The sequence below is a fragment of the Stomoxys calcitrans genome, chromosome 4 (genome assembly GCF_963082655.1).
Source record: "Stomoxys calcitrans chromosome 4, idStoCalc2.1, whole genome shotgun sequence".
NCBI classification, from domain to species: domain Eukaryota; kingdom Metazoa; phylum Arthropoda; class Insecta; order Diptera; family Muscidae; genus Stomoxys; species Stomoxys calcitrans.
In genome coordinates this window covers 10887163-10909826 of record NC_081555.1, presented here as the reverse complement: position 1 = coordinate 10909826, position 22664 = coordinate 10887163, and the positions used below count along the sequence as shown (strand labels likewise).

The 22664-nt window shown below is 34.6% G+C and overlaps 1 protein-coding gene across 8 annotated transcripts in view; it reads left to right on the top strand.

The window, feature by feature from the left end:
• LOC106087027 (potassium voltage-gated channel protein eag-like) overlaps nucleotides 1–22664 on the top strand; it is a 295197-nt gene that overhangs the window by 41192 nt on the left and 231341 nt on the right. For 6 of the 8 annotated variants that reach the window (XM_059366597.1, XM_059366596.1, XM_059366595.1 and 3 more), the window contains exon 2: nucleotides 6026–6819. The gene's annotated coding sequence lies outside the window, so the exon portion shown is untranslated. The remainder of the gene's footprint in view (nucleotides 1–6025; nucleotides 6820–22664) is intronic. The other 2 variants (XM_059366593.1, XM_059366592.1) reach the window with 1 other exon arrangement.

Below are 22664 nucleotides of genomic sequence, written 5' to 3'. Positions count from 1 at the left end.
AATAGTTGTTAAGAGTCATAACAGAACACCATATGCAAAATTTCAGCCAAACTGGGTAAAAAATGCGTCTTCCAAGAGTTCAAGAAGTCAAATCGGAAGATCGGTTTATATGGGATTTATATCAGGTTATACACTGATTTAAACCATACTTGGCACAGATGTTGGAAGTCAAAATAGAACACTATGTGCAACATATCAGCCAAACCAGGAAGTCAAATCAGAAGTTCAGTTTATGTGGGAACTATATCAGCTTAAAGACCGATTTGGCATGTGGCACAGTCGTTGGAAGTCATAGCAGAAGACTATGTGCAACATTTCTGCAAATCGGAAAAAGATTGTGGCTTCCATGGGCTCAAGAAGTCAAATCGGGAGATCGGTTTATATGGGAATCATATCAGCTTATAGACCGATTTAGACCGTACTTGACACAGTTGTTGGAAGTCATAGCAGAACACTATGTGCAACATTTCTGCTAAATCGAAAAAAGATTGTGGCTTCCATGGGCTCAAGAAGTCAAATCGTGAGATCGGTTTATATGGGAGCTATATTAGGTTCTTGACCGAATTGGACCGTACTTGGCCCAGTTGTTGGAAGTCATAACACAACACTATGTGCGAAATTTCAGCCAAATCGGACGATATTGTGGCTTCCATAGGCTGAAGAAGTCAAATAGGGAGATCGGTTTATATGGGAGCTATATCCAAATTTGAATCCCAAATGACCTACATCAATATAAAATATCTGTGCAAAATTTCAGGTGGCTAGCTCTACGCGTTCGACCGCTATCATGATATCTACAGATGTATAAATAAAAATATATGTAAATTAATTTATTGTAAGTAAAAAAAAAAATGTAGAGATCGCACCAATATTGTGGCTTCTATAGCCTTACAAGGCCATATCGGATGAAATATATATACAGGAGCTATATCTAAATCTGGATCGATTTTTATGAAACTTTGCAAACATATGAGGGCGTTGAATAAAGTGGCCCATGCCAAATGTTGTAAAGATCGAATCAAAATTGTGGCTTCTACAGCCTTAAAAGGCCATATCGAATGAAAAATATATATGGGAGCTATATCTAAATCTGGACCGATTTTTATGGAACTTTGCACATATATGAGAACGTTGAATAAAAAGGCCCATGCCAAATGTTGTAAAGATAGGGCCGAAATTGTGGCTTTTACAGAATTAAAAGCCCATATCGGATGAAAGCTATATAGCGTTCGTCCTTTGACCAAAAAAGACACTTTAGCAAAATTCTGTGAAAATGGGACAACAAATGCGACCTGTTCCTTGATTACAAGAATACATGGACAGACAGACAGACGGACATAGCTAAATCGAATCAGGAAGTGATTCTAAGCCGATCCGTATACTTATCGGGTCTAGCTCTTCTCATTTTTAGCGTTGCAAACAAATGCACAAATCTATAATACCCTGTACCCCAGTGGTGGTGCAGGGTATAATTAAATATAATTAATAAAAATTTACACTAACTTGCGTTATTAACGTTGACTTTATTTTTTTTTATTTAATAATTTTTGGTATTTTTTTTGTATTTTTTTTTATATATTTTATTAAATTAAATTTTTTTCAAATATTCTACTATTCAATTATGATATTTTTTTATTAATTTTTCTTATTTTATTTAAAAATTCTTTCTCCCCAAAAAACGGCCTTTGTATGCATATGGTTGCCTAGGTTCATTACTTAAATCACCATTTTACGCAACCAAAACTAATTTTTGGAATTATTTTCCCTATAATCAAAAGAAAAAAAAAAAACCAAAAAGTTCCCCAAAAACACGTGCAGTGAATATTGAAACTGTTTCACATGTTTTCCATGTTTGGTATTTTCCAAGTTTCCTCCTTCTCTTTTACTCTTCTGAAAATTTTGTGGGGCCAAATCTTAATGAAAATAAATGAGTTTGTTTGCTTAGTGTCTTTGTGTTGTAAGCCAACACAACCATCACCCCCCATTACCAATCAACCCTTGGATGGTGATTTGTGTGATGGTAGTTGTAAGCGTGTACACCAAGGCAAAGCGTAACCAAAAGTTAATCTGAAACGTTAATGTAATAAAGTCCAATGAATCTAATTTAGCATGCAGGCATACTTAAACACATACTCCAAAACACATACTAGTTTTCAATAAGACAAATAAAAAAAAATATCAAACACTTGATGCACAGTAGTTCGAAACTATATTTATGCTTTGAAAAATCTATAAATATTGGGGGGAGTAAAAAAATTTTTTTTTTTTCATTTTTTTTTCATTTTTGGACACATTTTTCGAAAACATATAACAAAAATATAACGGGTTTAAACTGTTATAACTAGGGTTGACAAATGACAACATTATTGCAATATTAGTAAAAATCTGATGAACATATACATGGGAGCTATATCTAAATCTGATCCGATTTCGAGCAGACCTCTGAGATAAAGTGGTAGTCGTCAAGGAAAGTGTTGTGTGTAATTTTGGCAAGATTGGTCAATAAACGCGCTTGCGGTGGCTCTAGAGCTGATTAACGGGTGATATACATATATGGCAGCTATAACTAAATCTGAAACGATTTCTATGAAATTCTCCAGTAATGTCAAGAGTCATAAAAAAATCCTTCCTGCCAAATTTTGGGAGAATCGGTTAACGAATGACCATATTATTCCAATATTAGTCAATATCTAATGAACATATTGGTTGCCCAAAAAGTAATTGCGGATTTTTTAAAAGAAAGTAAATGCATTTTTAATAAAACTTAGAATGAACTTTAATCAAATATACTTTTTTACACTTTTTTTCTAAAGCAAGCTAAAAGTAACAGCTGATAACTGACAGAAGAAAGAATGCAATTACAGAGTCACAAGCTGTGAAAAAAATTTTGTCAACGCCGACTATATGAAAAATCCGCAATTACTTTTTGGGCAACCCAATATATATGACAGCTATATGTAAATCTGAACCGATTTCGGGCAAACTTCTGAGATGAAGTGGCTGTCGGAAGGTGGATCTAGAACTGAAAATCCAGTGACATATATATATGGCAGCTATATCTAAATCTGAACCCAAATCTATGAAAATCACCAGTAAGGTCGATAGTCAAGAGAAAATCCTTTTTGCCAAAATTCGATAGAATCGAAACCTAAGTCTGAAGCGATTTCGAGAAAACTGCATAGATATTGTGATAGTCGTCGAAGAAAGCGTTGTGCATGATTATGGGAAGATTAGTCAATTAAAGTGCTTGCAGTGGGTCTAGCATTGGAAATCGGGCGATATATATATGAGAGCCATATCTAAATCTGAACCGATTTCGATGAAATTCGGTAATAATATCAAGAGTAAAGAGAAGACCCTTTCTGCCAAATTTCGACAGAATTGGTTTACAAATAACCACGCTATTACAATATTAGTCGGACGAACATATATATGGGAGCTATATCCAAATCTGAACCAAATCTGAATTTTTTACTAATTTCTCCAGGCTTCGTGTCTAGGCCGAAAAACATGCCTGTACCAAATTTTAAGATGATCGGACGAAAATTGCGACCTGTACTTTGTAAACAAATGAACATGGACAGAGGGACAGACAGACGAATATATTGGGTTGCCTAAAAAGTAATTGCGGATTTTTTAAAAGAAAGTAAATGCATTTTTAATAAAACTTAGAATGAACTTTAATCAAATATACTTTTTTCACACTTTTTTTCTAAAGCGAGCTAAAAGTAACTGCTGATAACTGACAGAAGAAAGAATGCAATAACAGAGTCACAAGCTGTGAAAAAATTTGTCAACGCCGACTATATGATGGTAGTCATAACAGAACACTTCACGCTAAATTTCAGCCAAATCGGACAAATATTGGGGCTTGTAAGGGCTCAAGAAGTCAAATCGCAATTTGGCGCAGTTCGGTCCAGATTTTGATATAGCTGCCATATAGACCGATCTCTCGTTTTAAGGTCTTGGGCCCATAATAGACGCATTCAATGTCCCATTTCACTGAAATTTGGGACAGTGAGTTGTTTTAGGCTTCCATATCCTTCTTGAAAATGGCCCAGATCGGTTCAGATTTAGATCTAGCTGCCATATAGACCGATCTCTCGATTTAAGGTGTTGGGCCCATAATAGACGCATTCATTGCCCGATTTCACTGAAATTTGAGGCAGTGAGTTGTGTTGGACCCCTCAACATCTCTCTGCAATTTGACCCAGATCGGGTTAGATTTGGATAAAGCTGCCATATAGACCGTTTTCTCGATTTAAGGTCTTAGCCCCATAAAATGCGCATTTATTATCCAATTTCGCTGAAATTTGGCAAGATTCTATGCTAGGCTTTTCAACATCCATCTCTTATATGGTTCAGATCGGTCTATATTTGCATAAAGCTGTCAAACAGGCCAATATTGAACCAAAATCGAACAGTGACTTGTGTTTATAAGACCACTCAAAGTCCCTGCCGAATTTGGTCCAAATCGGATCATATTTGGAAATAGCTGCTATGGGTGCAAAAATAGTGCCTTTTCACCAGATTATGAGGAGAGGTGGTTTACATATATACCTCAGATAGTGGGTTTTCAAGGTTCGGCCCGGCCGAACTTAATGTCTTTTTACTTGTTAAACAACCTTTCCGATAAATTTCAACCTTCTCACCGTCGTTATGTTTTTCCATCACATTTCGCCTTTCACTCTGTTTGGTTTTTCCACTTCCGAAGAACATTAAATTTTGTTGTACTTTTCGTACAACCAAACCTTCTCGTTACTGTCTAAAACAAAATTTCCCAATAAATTCGCATTACCTCCCACACACAATTGTTCGAAAACTCCTTAGGGCTTATCGTATAATTAGAAACATTATCCTGAATCATCCTCTTAGTTATATTTCGTAAATACTTTTCATAATAACTGACTGCAATGAAAAGGCGAACATGTTTCTATGGAAATCAATTTTTGGGGAGAAGATTAAAAGAAATCAAACATTTTTTACATAATTTTACAAAAAAAAGACAACATTTTCTGCAGAAAAAAATTAAAAAAAGGCATAGAAACAAAAATTCCAACAAAAAATTCTTTGTTTTCCAAGTGCGTTCAAATCATGTGTTTTTGGTTGGCATTTACCACAGTGATAACTACCAAACCACGAAGTTAATATTGGGTTGCCCAAAAAGTAATTGCGGATTTTTTAAAAGAAAGTTAATGCATTTTTAATAAAACTTAGAATGAACTTTAATCAAATATACTTTTTTTACACTTTTTTTCTAAAGAAAGCTAAAAGTCACAGCTGATAACTGACAGAAGAAAGAATGCAATTACAGAGTCACAAGCTGTGAAAAAATTTGTCAACGCCGACTATATGAAAAATCCGCAATTACTTTTTGGGCAAACCCAATAGTTCTATTTTTTATCACTCATACGACTTGAACAACTTATTTGGAGAATTAAAAATAATCATATGCTCGTGGTACAACATTAAAAGTTATTTAAAATACTTATACGCCTAGGTGTCTAAGACCTTCCGTACTTGCTTTGCTACAAATCTATTCTTGGTTGCTTATTTCTATGCGTCTAAGATTATCTTCTACAAAAAAAATCTTAAATCTCTCTCCCTATTCTAAAAGACTATAATTTCCAAAAATTTTTGTTAAGCAAGGGTGTGCCGTGTTTCTACTCCCTATAAAACATTAACCTTTTTAGTGTGTTAAGTGACCAAATTAATTTCGTTGTTTCTTCTAAAGATATTTTCGCCTTGCGTCTAAACTTGGACATTTTCTGTACCCACCAAACCATAAAACAACACCCACACGAAACAAAAAACGCAAAAATATACGTAAATAGAAAAACAAAAACATAAAAAAAAACACAACAACAAAATAGCAAAACAACACGCTAAGGATTAATTAATCGATTTTTATTTTGTTACATTCCACCCACATAGAAGGCCTTTTACTTTAAGCAAGCCTCGTTTTTTTTACCAAAACAAAAACCAAAAGCTAACCGAATTGTTTACCATTTTGTTTTCATTGCAGAAAGTGTTTTTATTCCCAAAAAGCCAATAAATTTAAAGGAAATGAGCTCTTAAAATGTGCAATACATTAAAAAGCCATCAGTGAAGAAATAAAGACAAGAGGCCAATAAGAAGAAAAAGAGAAAAAAAAAAACAGAAATATTAAAAAAATAAACAAAAATATGTCATAAAGTAATGACTTTTATGTAAAAAGAAACCCTAAAAAGAATTGGGAAAAAACAATGTCCCCCATGAAATTTATGAAACCACCAGAAATCAAATGAAGTGCCATATGAAAGTAATTGAGCCCTTGTCAGCGGTGCATTAAGCACTGTCGAGTGACAATTTCGGCCTTGGAGATAGTTCTCATTTTTGTTTTTGTGGTTGAAAGTTGAACAGAGAGAGAGAGAGAGAGAAATAACCCATTTACCCTGTTAAACCAAATGCCGCTTTAATTCATCTCAACAGACAGACAATTGGCGCCTGCCATCACTTTTGCCAGGCCACACTCAAGCAAAAAAGTAAGCTTAAGGCATTGGTGGTTCATTAGATTGGCAACTTTAGTTGCCTGCTTCCCCGTTTCAAAGTTTTGAACAAAAGAGTGAACATTTGTGTTTTTTTTTCGCATTCAAACAACTGCCACTGGGGCAAATAGTGTAGCAAAGTGATATAGAAAAAAAAGACGTGAATAAACCTCAATATTTTTTCTCCAACTGTTTTCATCGCCTTTGCTGTTTTACCGTTTTGCTGCTTGCTACTGTTCCTGTTCCTTAAAGAGTCCACATCACTGGCGCGCGTAGTTTATTTGGTCTGGCGGTAAGTATTGCCAAAAAACTAGGCATTTTTTCCCCTTTTTGTTTGGGGGATTTCCATTTCCCTCTCGTAAACTACATCAGTAAATTGTTTCTTTGCCAACGATTTGCTGGGCAAAGGAAACACTGCAAATGAATGGTAAGGGAAGCTGAGAAACAGAATTATTGGGAAAATTTGTTAGTTTTTGTCAAATTGTTTTTTTGGCTACATTTTTATGGCTGGCCGTACACAGTGGGAGATGTAAAGCAAAAGCAAACAATAGACAGTAATGTGAATCCGGCCGTTTGTGTGTATGGTCAGTAACTTCAATATCAGAAAATTAAAAATAATCATACGGCACCCTATATTTTAAAAGGTTCAACATAAAAACAATCATACGCACCAATGAACCCCCATTAAATTGCAGTAATCATACGCCACCATGAACTTTAAATTTCAACAAAATTGTTAAACGGATTGCTTTGTCTGCCGAGTTACAGTCATTCATTCAAAATATAGATAATGCACGGATTCCCTTTTGCCCTTATACAGTTAAAGTTCGAAGATGGGCACTATCGGACTATATATTGGTAAAGCCCCCAAATCGATTTCCCGATTTAAGGTCTTAGGGCTATGAAAAACTCATTTATTACTGGATGTCGCTGAAAATTCAGAAGATTAACTGTGTAAGGCCCCCGATAGTCATATAGACCGATCTCCAGATTTAAGCTCTTGCACCCATAAAAGCACCCATTTGTTATTTGATTTCGCTGTAAGTTTGCATTCTGAGCTTTGTTATTGCTTATCAAGATCCTTACCATGTATGGTAAAGTTCAAAACTTATGTGGATATGACTACTACATAGAGTAAACTGCCTATTTAGGGTCATAGTTCCATGAAAAGGGCATTTGTTAGCAAATTTTACTAAAATTTTCCAAATGGAGTAGCGATATGGAGTATCCGATGTCCAAGTATGATCAAGATCGGACCATATTTGTATTTGGCTAACATATATACCCATAAGAGGAGCATTTAATAACCGAATTTTGCTGAACATTAGCACATTGAGCTGTTTAAGGCCCTCGACATCCGAGCCAGGAATGGCTCAGAGCGGAACAATTTTGGATATAGCTGCCATATATACCAATCTCCTAATTTAAGATCTTGAGCCCTTAAAAGGCTCATCTTCTACCAGATTTTTTCAAATTTCGGCATAGTGAGCAGTATATGGTCCTTTGACGTCCGAGCCCAGCATAGTCGAGATCGGTCTATATGTGGATGTAGCTGCTTTATATACCTATCTCCTGATTTGGTCTTGGGCTCATCAAAGCCGCATTTAATATCCGGTTTTGCTGAAATTTCGTACAGTGATCAGTGTATGGCTCTTCGACGTTCGTGCTTAGAATGGTCGATATATGGAAATAGATGTCTATATACCGATCTGCTGCTTTAATTATTTTTTTTCTTTTATTTGGAAACTTTTGTTGATTTGTACAAGAATGAAAAAAAATTGTTGCCATTTGTCAATTAAGCGCCATTTTCAGAGCCAAATACTCCACCAGCAGGTAATACCATCGTGGTATAATCGAGAAGACGATAGGAAACACGAATGGATTAGAAGATGTTTCCAATCGGATATCTGAGATCATACTTGAGGTCGAGTGGGACACTGCTGCCAAAAGGCACAGTCTTGGATTGACGGAACTCTGGTATTGCCATCTGGGAGATTATGTTATACAGATGGATCAAAGCTACAGGACAGGGTGGGCCTGGGTGTCTACATTAAGAACCCAGGGACTGAGATCTTGATACGATTCTGCAGACAGAGATCTGGGCGATCACGAAAGATGTGAGGAGGTGCGGTGTTTAAGGATAACGTCGAGTGTGAACATCTTTACGGACAGTAAACTGGTCATCAGGGCGATAACAACCAGGAAGGTAAGGTCAAGAACAGTTTTGGAGGGTAAAAAGGAGATTAACGCCTTCTTTGAGGATGGTATAATCCGCACCGTTTGGTTGCCGGATCATAGCGGAGTAAGAAGGGGTAATAAAAGAGCAGGCGCTTTGGCAGTGAAGGCCAGACGTCAGCCGTCAATAAAATGGGATGATGATGAGACGTTGGAGCATTTCATTGCCGGCTTTCGCGGCTAAAAAACACCGGTATTTAGGTGGGTACTCAACACGAAACACGAACCAACTTAGAGGCGTAGTATGGGAAACAGTTTGAAAGGAACACGGAATTTCTAACTTAAATTTTCTTTTTCGAAGTTACTTTGCATGGGGCGGATAAGTATCTGCACCCTCTTTTCAACCTAACTGAACCGATTTCGCTGAAGTTTGGCACAATGAGTTAAAAATTAAAAACACTCATACGCCATGAGGGGAAAATTTTTCTATAACTCATACGCACCTTGCGAATTGAAAATAATCATAAGGCATTGTTGCAGATTCGTATATCATCCCGATTAAGGGTATGTTGCCCTTAAAAGAAAAAAAAAAAACATTTATTAACCGATTTTGATGAAACTTTGCACAGTGAGTTAAAAATTAAAAACACTCATACGCCATAAGGGACAAACATTGCTATAACTCATACGCACCCCTTCAAGCTTGAGAAATGAAATAATCATTTATGTACAGAAACAAAGTAGCATCCTATTTGGGAGAAAATGTCGATATATGATTACTCATTTTAGACCAGTATCCCTTCTTGTGGTACAATCGCCTTAAAAGTGTACATGTTAGAAGCTTTCATACGCATTTATGAAAATTAAGACTGCCTCATTTATAGACAAAACTCAAAAACGGTTTTTTTAGAGAAAAAAAAGTTCGATGAATGGCCAAAAAAGAAAAAAAAAAAATTTTTGTTTGATAAAACATTTCTGCTCATAACGCCAAACGCCTGTATTGATATTCTTTCGCGAACTAAAAAATACGTTCAGTGACCGTTATCCCTTTATTTTATACTGCGGCAGCAATTTTGATAAAATTTCATATATTCATCGTTTTGAACATTTCTATAGGCTTAGTATTAAAAAAAAAATTCAGATTTTTATACCCTCCACCTTAGGATGGGGGTATACTAACTTTTCTATGCCGTTTCTAACGTATTTATATTTTTGATCGTCTTAACATATTAAGTCGGTCTAGTCATGTCCGTCCGTCTGTCTGTCTTCCGTCATTCCGTCTGTTTGTCTGTGGAAAGCACGCTAACTTTCGAAGGAGTACAGCTAGACGCTTGAAATCTTACACAAATACTTCCTTTTGGTATAGGTCGTTTGGGATTGTAAATGGGCCATATCGGTCCATATTTAGATACAGCTCCCATATAAACCGATCTTCAGATTTTACTTCTTGAGCCTCTAGCGGAAGCAATTCTTATTCGATTTTGCTGAAATTTTGCACAATGAATTTTCCAATGACACCAAATTTACATGCCTTGTGTGGTTCAAACCGGCTCCAAATCTAATGTAGCTCCCATATAAACTGACTCTAAAGGGCGCAATTCTTAACGAAATTTTTATCCAATTTTGCTGAAATTTGGCAAACAAACGTGCTTAATATGGTCTTAATCGGTCCATAACATGGTCTAGCTCCAATATAAACCGATCTGCCAATTTTATTTCTTAAGTTTCTCTAGGGCAAAATTCATATCTGATTTATTTGAAATTTTGCACAATGGGATGTACTATTGTATTTTCCATCCAAGCCAAGTATGACTTGAATAGGTTTTCAGCCAGACATAGCTCCAATAGCATAGCAATTATTATCCATTATCTTTTGTTTGCCTATAAAGAGATACCGGGCAAAGAATTTGATAAATGCGATTGATGGTGTAGGGTATATAAGATTCGGCCCTGCCGAACGTAGCATGTTTTTACTTTTTCTTTACATTTACATTGGAGAGAAAAAAAAATAATTTTTTTATAATTTTCTAAGCCGTTTAGTTTTTGTAGCAAAAATTATTTTTTTTATTAATCACTAGCCGAACCGGGCCCGCTCCGCTGCGCCTTCTTTAACTCTCTAATATCTTTTTAGGGTGGGGACACTTCGCCCTCAATGCGAATATCGAATTCGTGCCATTGAAGTCTATGACGCTGAGCGCTTTCGAACCCTGGCGAGAATATCGGACAAAGCGGGGTTTATCCCCTCTTAATGTTGGCGACATTTGCGAGGCACAATGCCGTGCATGGTCATTATAAAAATTTTCCCCACAGAGGTGTCGCACTGCGGGACGCCGTTCGGACTCGGCTATAGAAAAAGGCCCCTTATCATTGAGCTTAAACTTGAATCGGAAAACACTCATTGATGTATGAGAATTTGCCCCTCCTCAGTTCCTGGTGGTAATGTTCTTCCTTAGGGTAATGTTCTCATTAGGGGAGGGATGGCACATTTCAGACATTTCGACTCAAATATGGATATCAAATTCATGCTGCACTTTTAAATCCCTTTAATTTGAGCTCCATATTGCCATGGCCGGTAAATATTAACCGTTTGGAGAGTGTTTTGGGGCTGGGGCAGCCCCCGGCTCTTTGCACTGAAAATAGATATGAAATTCGTTCTTTTTTCCCAACGGAAATGAAGTTCAGTTTAGAGGGTGCTTTAGGGCGTATCCCAAAACACTTGGCACTAATATTTCCAGGCAATCGGCAGCGGCGACCAATTTGGGAAAAGCTCGAAAAGTTCGAAAATAACAAACCCAGTCATTCGCAATCGTTCGCAAATATTTGTGGGGAAATGGGCAAATAAAAGAAATTTATTACTAGGCCACAAACTATTGCCTAGCTTCTAGGGGCCAAATTGCCAGCTGCGAGACAAGACCATCACCAGCACCATAACCATTTTTACCACCGCCATTAAGAAGATTTTGCACAGAAAAGTGGATTTTTATTCTTATGACTCAAGAAACGCACCAAAATAGTAGGCCTTAAACTAAACTCCAAAACTAATAGACGCTCAAAAGATTTTCAGAAACTCCACTCCTTTAACTTTCTAAAATAATTTTTGTTTTATTTTTTTAGCTTCGTAGAATTTGTAGACTTTTGATTATCCATGACTTTATATGGCAATAAAAGTTTTACTTAATTTTTTTTAAAGTTTCATTCATCTACTTTATGGCGGTAAAATCCATATAAGAATATCTCTTACCTAACGGGGACTAGAAGTTTTCTAAAGAAGTTCTATTTTTTGCCATTTTGCCAACCATTCGTCGCCTATGCAAATTCGGCCATGAACACTCCACGATTCAAGTTTAAGCTATTATAAGGGACCTCCTTTTTATGGCCGAGACTGAATGGAGTGACACAGTGCGACACCTCTTGGGGAAAAAGGTTTTATATACCACTATAACTCACAAATGTCGCCACTATAAGGAAGGCATAACCACCGTCGAAAATTTGTTTTCTGATTTTCTCGCCAGGATTCGAAACCTGATATTCAGAGTCATAGCCAAGTATGCCTTCGAGACTAACGGGTTAATATATTTTAAGTCAGCCCATGGTTCCTAACAGACTTATTCTTGATTAAATTTCCCAAAAATCTCAAACTGCAAAGATTTTTAATTTGTTATACATTCACTGTGTCCTGATGGCTCCACAAAAAGAAAGGTTTACCTTTTGCCTTTACTTCTTATGTGTCCCGTATATACATGCATATATTTTTTCTTTGTTTGCTTTTCATTTCCCAGTAGCGCCACAAATTTTCGTTTCACTTTTATCTTTTGCCACAGTACACTAAACTCAAATCTTCAATTGTTGTCATTTTTGCTTTTGGAACCACGAACAATTACAAAAAGCTTTCCATTAAACCAAAAAAAGGAAAGCAAAGAATGCGTATATCCCCTCAACAAAAATGGTGATATGAAACCGGTCTTTCATGGTGGTTTGTGTAATTTCTTTCTTTGCCCTCCATTGAGAATAGTAACAAAACTTTTGTATGTGTGTGGACCACAATTGTTCCATATCATGCCACAAACATGCGACCAACTTGTCCACTTCCACCACTTTCCATTACACAATGACAATACTGATTTTTTTCTTCTAAGATTCCATTGAAGTTTGTTACAATAAACTGCAGATGCAATTGTGGGTAACGGCATAAAGAAAACTAAGATTTTCTTTTACTTAAACTTAAACCAGTATTGGTTTAGAGTTTTTGAAATGGGGGAAAAAAAAAACTTTTCTTTGCTCAAGACTATTACTCAGTCACATATGCGTTCCAATGGCATTTTTGTTGTTTGGTCTACTAAAAACTTTTGCCAAACATTTGTTAAGTAGACAAATTTTGTTTGGGCCAGTTTTGGGGTTGGAATAAAGCCATCTCATCATCATGGCGTAGTGATGTAGGGTAAAGGAAAAAACGAAAAATATAATACCAATTGAAAAACCAAATCAAATAAATGAAAGCCAATCCATCTTATAGAGCTTTTTTGCTAAAGGGAGAAGATTAATGTTATCGAGGTCAATGTGGAAAGTGGCTTATTTTTATTTTGAATATTTGTTGTTGCAGTGAAATTCACGAAAACTTAAATAGAGCGATTTTTCTGGGTATATTGAAATATTTTTTTAATTAAAAAAGAATCATACGCTCCCATGGTAAAATAATGTCTTAGTGAAATATTTATCATACGCCACCATATACATTGTGATTTGTCCATGGCAGCGTATGATTGTTTAATATTCAATAAATTCCTCAATTTATCAAAAAAAAAAAAAACAAGTTAAAGCGAGCTATGTTCGGCCGGACCGAATCTTTGGACCCACCACCTTGGATTATGCTAAAAATGTATACAAAATAAATTTTGTTAAAGGGCATAATTTATTCAGCATACAAAACTTCTGTAAAACCAGCAAAAATTTAAGCTTCTAGGAACCGAACAAGAATGATCGAGAGATCAGTTTACATGGCAGCTATATCAGGTTATAGAACGATTTAGACCGTACTAGACACAGTTGTTGGAAGACATAACAGAACACTACATGAAAAAGTTCAGCCCAAATGGACAAACATTGTGGCTTCCAGGGGCTAAATCAAATCGGGAGATCGGTTTATAAGGGAGCCATATCAAGTTATATACCCGTAGTTGCATAGTTGTTGTTGTCTTAACAGAACACTACATGCAAAATTTCAGCCAAATCGGACAAAAATTGCGACTTCCAGGAACTCAAGAAGTCAAATCTGGAGATCGGTTTATATAGGAAATATATCCCAACGACCTACATCAATATTAACTATCTTTGCAAAATTTTAAGCGCCTAGCTTTACTCATTTGATCGCTATCGTGATATCAATAGACGGACGGACTGACGAAAGGACGGACATGGCTCGATCGACTCAGAACGTCGAAACGTTCAAGAATAATATACTTAATGGGTTCTTAGACAAATATTTCGAAGTGTTATAAACGGAATGACTAGAGTAGTGTACCCCAATACTAAGGCGGTGGGTATAAAAAAATCGGGACTGTATAATAAATGCCCTTTTGTTGAATTTGAAACAATCATACGCTCCCGTGATAAAATAAAATTTTAGTAAAATATTCATCATACGCTAACAGCAATTTTTCTGGGAACATTGAATTATTTTTTGAATTTAAAAAAATCATACGCTCCCATGGTAATGTTTTAGTGAAATATTCATCATACGCCACCATAGACATTGTGATTTTTAATTAATTAATTTAATTTAATTTTCCAAAAAAATCTAAACTGGATAATATATGCTCTTATGTTGAATTTGAAACAATCATACGCTCCCATGATAAAATAAACTTTTAGTGAAATATTCATCATACGCTACCAAACACATTGTGAATTGTCCATGGGAGCGTATGATACATTTTGTATTAAAGACAAATAGCAAATGTTTAAAGCCCACCGCCGTAGGACGGTAATATATTCATTTTGCCCTCTTTTCTGACATAAGAACTAACCATTTCCGCCGCCTTAAGGTATATACATTTTTGGACGTCGCACAAATCCAAGACAATCTAGGCCACGCCCATCCGTCGTTCCGTCTGTCTGTTGGTAGCACGATACAAATTTAAAAACTAGAGATATTGAGCTGAATTATATCTTGGCATTCAGTTCTCGGGTTGATAAAAAGTGCATTTATTACCCGATTTCACTGAAATTTGACACAGAAAGCTGTGTGAGACCATTCGATTGTGCTATGACGAATATGGCCCAGACAGGCCTCTATTTGGATTTAGTTGCCACATATATAGATCTCCCGATTTAGGGCCTAGGGCCCAAAAAAGGCGCAATTATTGCCTGAGTTTGACGAAATTTTGAACAAAGTTGGACACCTAGACAACTGTACCGAGTGGGGTTAAGACTATATTTGAGTACACCTGCCATACATACCGATCTTCCAGTTTAAGTTCTAAGTCCCATAAAATGCGCATTTATTAACTGATTTCAATTGAATTTCGTACTGTGAGTTGAAATATGTTAAATGCCTATCGATAATGTAACATGGATGTATATTAGACTAACCCACGTTTTTTTGTAAATAGGGAAACAAATACCCCTCATTTTTCCCCTTGCACCCCAATAAGCCAAATATGAAATACTAGCCGAACCGGGCCCGCTCCGCTGCGCCTTCTTTAAGACTCTAATATCTTTTTAGGGTGGGGACACTTCACCCTGAATGTGAATATCGAATTTGTGGCACTGTAGCCTATGTCCGCTTATAACGCTGAACGCCTGCATTAGAATCCTGGCTAGAAAATCGGACAAAATTTAAAGCAGTGGTCATCCCCTCTGGCAACAGTTGGCGATAGTTGCGAGGTACCATACCATGCATGTTCATGTAAAAAATTCACCCCAAGAGGTATAGCACTGCGGCAAGCCGAATCCCAGCTAGACCATCGGACAAAATTTAAAACGGTGGTCCTCCCTTCTTATTGCTGGCGACATTTGCGAGGTACCATGCTTTAATTTTTAACTTTTTTTAAATAATTATTTAACATGCCTAAACTTAATTTTATTAGTCATACGCTCCCTGTTCCCCTTTTTATTAAAAATAGTCATACGTCACCCTGGCTTAGTATTCGATTTTTTGCTCCTAAAATGAAGAATTGAAGAAAATTTTGGTTGTTTCGACGCTAAAATGAAGAATTAAGAAAACTTTTGGGGTAAATTCGAAAGATTTTGGTCCAACTTACGTTAAGAGATATCTATACAAATTATGGATTTAATTTTTTCTTAGCTTTATTAGATTTCTGTAGACTTTAGATTTAAGAAAACTATTTTCATGTATTTCCTTTACTTTTTTCACCAAAAACGTCAGTAAGTCATATTAATAGAAATTTCAAACAAGCATACACAACTTGGCTAACCTTAAAAAAGATAAAAATGAGAAAGCGTACAGTGTACCAAATTTTGAATAAAATCCCATTTTTTTAATTGTCAGTAATTTTTGGTAGTCTTTGCTTTTTTTCTTTGTTGAAATCATTAGTTTTTTTTATGATACCATATGGCCAACTACAGCAAATGTCCCTGATAGCTTTTTTTCTCTTTAAGTGAATTCAAATTTACACAAAAATCCCCCCTAGTGGTTTAAATTTATTTTAGTTTTATCTATGCCTTTCATTATAATTTGAAAAATTGGCGTTTTTTTTCTAATACACTTTTATTGATGCCACATCATTATGGTCTATGTCCATAGTAACACTTGATGGTGAAAGGTAGAGTTGTGGTGCAAGGGGGAGAACTACTCCATAAACTCTGCACCCAGTTGATGATAGTCTTTTTTCCATTCGATCGATTATTCCACTCAATTCAATGTTTATGATTGTGTATCAGTGTAAGTGTTTCATTTTATGAAGGCTCGAGTTCCACACCCCCACACTGGTACGCACACACATACAGGACGACCTTCAAGGGGAACTTTTCTCACAACAACTTGTGCCGCAGCAAACAAATCACAGCCTACTTTAGGGCTTCCATGGCATTTACTGTTGCGAGTAACGAAAACAAAGAGAAAAGTAAAGAAAAAAAAAAAACAACACAACACCAATACCAACACCACCACCTCTTCTCCAACCAACACGCACATGGAGTGTTGTATGAAAACTGAATACAATATATTTGGGGCTCTCACTCTCACTATAACATTTTGAATAGTCTTCTACCCCCCTCTCTTCCTCTCCCTCTCTCCTAAGCCTTATTTTGACTTTTATATGAGCAACAAAAAAAAAATCCACAAAAATTTTTTTTCTGCTTATTTTTGGCGCCATGATTATGAGTTTTTTTTATAGCTCCCATAGTAAAATGAATGAAACATGGAGCAAATGAAGACAAAGAGGAGCAGGGCCCACCATCTCTAGGATATAAAAAAAAGTAAGCAAGGTCTGACAAAACAGAGAAAAAATGCAATAAAAATTTATGATTTTTCAAACCTATACACAGGCACAAAAAATACTTGCAGCCACTCAGCGTAAAATGATTGAAGACTACAGCAATGAACATTGTTGGCCTGTTTGGTTGCTTAGGCATCAAGTAAATATTTGTTGGTGTAGCATATTTTAAGGGGTCAGTCAGTCAGCAAGTAAAGAAAAGCTAAGTTTTAGTCAAGCGATTTATGGTTATTGACAGGCTTGTGTTGTTTGCCCCAGTGAGTGTTGGTGAGAAGTGATTTTTGGACCCATATGTGCTTGTATGGGAGTGTGTCTATAGTTTTGTGTGTTTTGGTTATTTAGTGGGCGTTTAGTCATTACTGCCCTTATGCTCAAGGACATATTTTTATGGAAGAATATTACAACTCATGCCAGCAGCGACGTAACATCGTATTTTTCTTCATCCTCTTCCGCTTCTACTATACATATCTACATATATCCTTTCCCACACACATTAGTATGGGCCCAGACTAATTGATTGACATTTCCTGTCAATGCCTTAGCAGCCTGTGTTATTTCCAATGTAGATGCTGCTTGTATATTCTATATAAATGTGCGGGTGCTAACAAATGTGTGATTGTACTTGTGGTTAGTACCAAATGTCTGCTTTTGTCCTCGGGTATGTATGTATGTACAAGTATGTATACATAATTTAGCATAAACATGCTTTTACATTTTTCTACAACAGATTACCATTAGCCTTTAACATGCAGGTTTTATCACATACACACTTTCATTCATGTGTAAGGCATGTGTTAACTAACAAGCCTCAGATTATATTTAACTTTAAGCCTAGACACTGTTAATACTGTTAATGGAGTTGCAAATAGCGAGCGATGGGCCAAAGGGTAATGAAAAAAGAATGACTAAAAGCTTGCTGACAACAAACCTGCATCGAAAAGTTTTCAAAAAAATTTCTCTATCAAACAAAAAAAAAAAAAAAATAATAATAAATAAATAATAAAAATAATAATAATAAATAATAAAAATCTAAAAAAAAAAATATGGAAATTTAATACCCCGTAAACAGGAAATATTTACCAAACTGGTAATATAGGATTCAAAAGAAAGGCATTTGGGAGTAGAGCAAAATTTTTCCCATGAACCGAGCAGGGACAAACTTCTCACACATCAATTAGTGCTTTATGAATCAAGTTTAAGCTCAATGATAAGAGACCTTTTTATAGCCAAGTCCGAATTTTATTTAATAAAATTTTAAAAAATGTTTTTAATAAAACTTTCCAACATTTTTACTAAATAAATTTTTTAAAAATTTTTTTATAAATAAAATTGTCAAAATGTTTTTTAGGATAACTTTAAAAAAAACTCCAATTTTTGTTTGTTTCTCTTTCGAGACGAGCCCAATGATCGGAGATTTTTGTTTTGCAAATGGAAAAGGAAAGCAAGAGATCGCAACACACGCCAGCCACTATGGGTTAGAAGACTTTTTAAACATATTAGGTGTGATGGCTTCAAGGGTACGTTGGTATGTTGTATTTGAATCGTATTTATTGCTAAAACGACTCTATGATACAGTTTCCAAGTTAACCACGCTCGACAGCCATGTCTGGAACGAAAGACCGATTTTTTGTCTGCGACAGTTACACTACTTCTATGGTGCACATGATTCTGTGCATCTGTTGGAAGTTGTATTTATGGCTTCGTTACTGGCAACCAGTCAGTCTGTCAGCATATTTTTCGATCATTTTTTTCTATAAGAAATTTTGTCAAAATTCTAACTACAGAAATCAAGAAAATTTATTTATTTTTTATTCAAAATTTACTGTCTTAGAAAAAATATTTTTTGTCAAAATTTTTTCTGAAAATTTTATTTTGTCTATTTTTCATTCAAGATATATTCTGCCGTAAACTTTATAGCCTTCACTTTGGCAACCCTTTTCCAAAACTACACTTTTTGAACTTCTATCGGCCCTGCTCTTCTTGCTACGCTTTGTGGCCATTATTTTTTCAAATACCCCTCACTCAGGCCTAATGCTAATTCTAATGGTCAAATCAACTGCCAATGACTGATTGGTTTTTGACCAATTTCTGTATGTTTGTTGTTGTTTTTTTCGTTTTGTGGTTTTTGGGCACCACTTCATTTCCAAAACGTTTGTCATCACATTTTGGAAATAAAGCCAAGTTAATTTAGTGGAACACATCGAAACGTGCCAATGAGTTTCTTGGCCTTGAATGAATGAGAGAGTATACATATATGTGTGTGTGTGCAACCATATTATGTTTGAACCTAATGATGAGCTTTTACCCCGATGACCAATGAGAAGTTTATTAGTTTAGTAAAGGTAAATATTTACTAAAACATACACACATCTAAATTCCTTCATATGTTTATATACAACCGTAAGGCTGGTGTAAAATTTTGTAAGCAGCATTAGAAGGTTAAAAGTGAAATAATTTTTATTATTGAAGTTATGCCACATATACCTTTTATGAAGAAATTACCCTAAAAGAAATGGTAATTCAATACATAACCATTCGTAACTTCACAACTCCCTTAGGGTAGAATGAATGTGTATGAATGTAATATACAGAAATTTATTTATATAGCTTTTAATTGAAGTATGATTCATTTGGGGAACTAAGGTCATTACCACTAAGATACTAATTTCATTAATGTGTATTCTGTAATTGGCGTTTGGCAGGAATATATCGATGTTTGAATTTCTAAAAGCAATCGTTATCATCATCAAGGTTTTACATAATTGCTTTGCATAAATTTCCTATTAATGCGATGAGTTAAAACAATTTTAAATAGCTTCTGCTTGTACAGAAGCTAATTAAAGTTGTCTAATGATTTGTGTACGCATACGTAATTTTAATAATTTGCTATGAGTCTTTGTAGAATAGTTATCATTAACTGAAGAAAGCATTGTGAGCGCCAATTCGTGTACGTTTCAAAGGAAAACAGTGTATTTAGGTAATAAATATTGAGGCGTTTATGGGCTAGAGAAGTCAAATCGGCAGATCGGTTATATGGGCTATGCACTAGGTTCAAAGTTCAATTTTCTTTCATTAAATCTATCAAATTTTAAACTATTTGAGCTAATTTTATTTCATTCCATTCCATTTTATTCCATTTCATTTCATTTCAATTCAATTCATTCCATTTCATTCCATTTCACTCCATTTCATTCCAATTCATTCCATTTCATTCCACTCCATTCCATTTCATTCCCTTTCATTCCATTTCATTCCATTTCATTCCATTTCATTTCATTTCATTTCATTTCATTTCATTTCATTTCATTTCATTTCATTTCATTCCATTTCATTCCATTCCATTCCATTCCATTCCATTTCTTTTCGTTTCATTTCATTCCATTTTATTCCATTTCATTCCATTTCATTTCATTTCATTTCATTTCATTTCATTCCATTCCATTTCATTCCATTTCATTCCATTTCATTTCATTCCATTTCATTCCATTTCATTCCGTTTCATTCCGTTTCATTCCATTTCATTTCAATTCATTTCATTTCATTTCCTTTCATTTCATTCCATTCCATTTCATTTCATTGCATTTCATTAAAACCTACACCACCACTATGGCACATGGTATTATTGATTTCTGCATTTGTTTGCAACGCTAAGAAGGTGAAGAGCTAGACCCATTAATAAGTATACCGATCGACTCAGAATCACTTTTTGATTCGATTTAGCTATGTGCGTCTGTCCGGCTGCGAGTCCATACATTCTTGTAATCAAAGTGCAGGTCGTATTTGTTGTCCAATAATCACGAAATTTTGCACATATCACTTTTTTCGTCCAAGGACGAACGCTATTGATTTCGATAAAAATCGGTTCAGATTAAGATATAGCTCCCCTATATACGTATCGCACGGATTGTATTGCTACTGGTTTTAACATATTTAGAAAATTTCATCAAAATCGGTTCAGATTCAGATATAGCTCCTATGTACATATATCGCCCGATTTGTACTTAAATGGCCGTAGTAGCTACAATTTTTAACCGATCTGCACAAAACTTGGCACGGACTGTTTTGTTACTGCTTTTAACATATTTGCAAAATTTCATCAAAATCGGTTCAGATTTAGATATAGCTCCCATATATATGTATCGACCGATTTGCACCTAAATGGCCCTGGCAGCTATAATTTTCAACCGATCTGCACAAAATTTGGCATGGATTGTTTTGTTACTGATCTTAACATGTCTGCAAGATTTCATCAAAATCTGTTCAGATTTGTATGTGGCACCCATGTAATTTATCGCCAGATTTGCACTTATATGGCCGTAGTAACCACAATTTTCGAACGATCTGTTAAATATTCGGTTCAGATTTAGATATAGCTCTCATATACATATATATCAATATATTGCCTGACTTTATAATTGTAGGGTACGTATAGGGTATTATATAGTCGGCTTCGCCCGACTTTTGCCTTTCCTTACTGGTTTCATTTTATTTTATTTAATTTTTTTATTTTATGTTATTTTATGTTATTTTATTTTATTTTATTTTATTTTATTTCATTTCATTTCATTTCATTTTATTTCATTTCATTTTATTTCATTTCATTTCATTTCATTTCATTTCATTTCATTTCATTTCATTTCATTTCATTTCATTTCATTTCATTTCATTTCATTTCATTTCATTTCATTTCATTTCATTTCATTTCATTTCATTTCATTTCATTTCATTTCATTTCATTTCATTTCATTTCATTTCATTTCATTTCATTTCATTTCATTTCATTTCATTTCATTTCATTTCATTTCATTTCATTTCATTTCATTTCATTTCATTTCATTTCATTTCATTTCATTTCATTTCATTTCATTTCATTTCATTTCATTTCATTTCATTTCATTTCATTTCATTTCATTTCATTTCATTTCATTTCATTTCATTTCATTTCATTTCATTTCATTTCATTTCATTTCATTTCATTTCATTTCATTTCATTTCATTTCATTTCATTTCATTTCATTTCATTTCATTTCATTTCATTTCATTTCATTTCATTTCATTTCATTTCATTTCATTTCATTTCATTTCATTTCATTTCATTTCATTTCATTTCATTTCATTTCATTTCATTTCATTTCATTTCATTTCATTTCATTTCATTTCATTTCATTTCATTTCATTTCATTTCATTTCATTTCATTTCATTTCATTTCATTTCATTTCATTTCATTTCATTTCATTTCATTTCATTTCATTTCATTTCATTTCATTTCATTTCATTTCATTTCATTTCATTTCATTTCATTTCATTTCATTTCATTTCATTTCATTTCATTTCATTTCATTTCATTTCATTTCATTTCATTTCATTTCATTTCATTTCATTTCATTTCATTTCATTTCATTTCATTTCATTTCATTTCATTTCATTTCATTTCATTTCATTTCATTTCATTTCATTTCATTTCATTTCATTTCATTTCATTTCATTTCATTTCATTTCATTTCATTT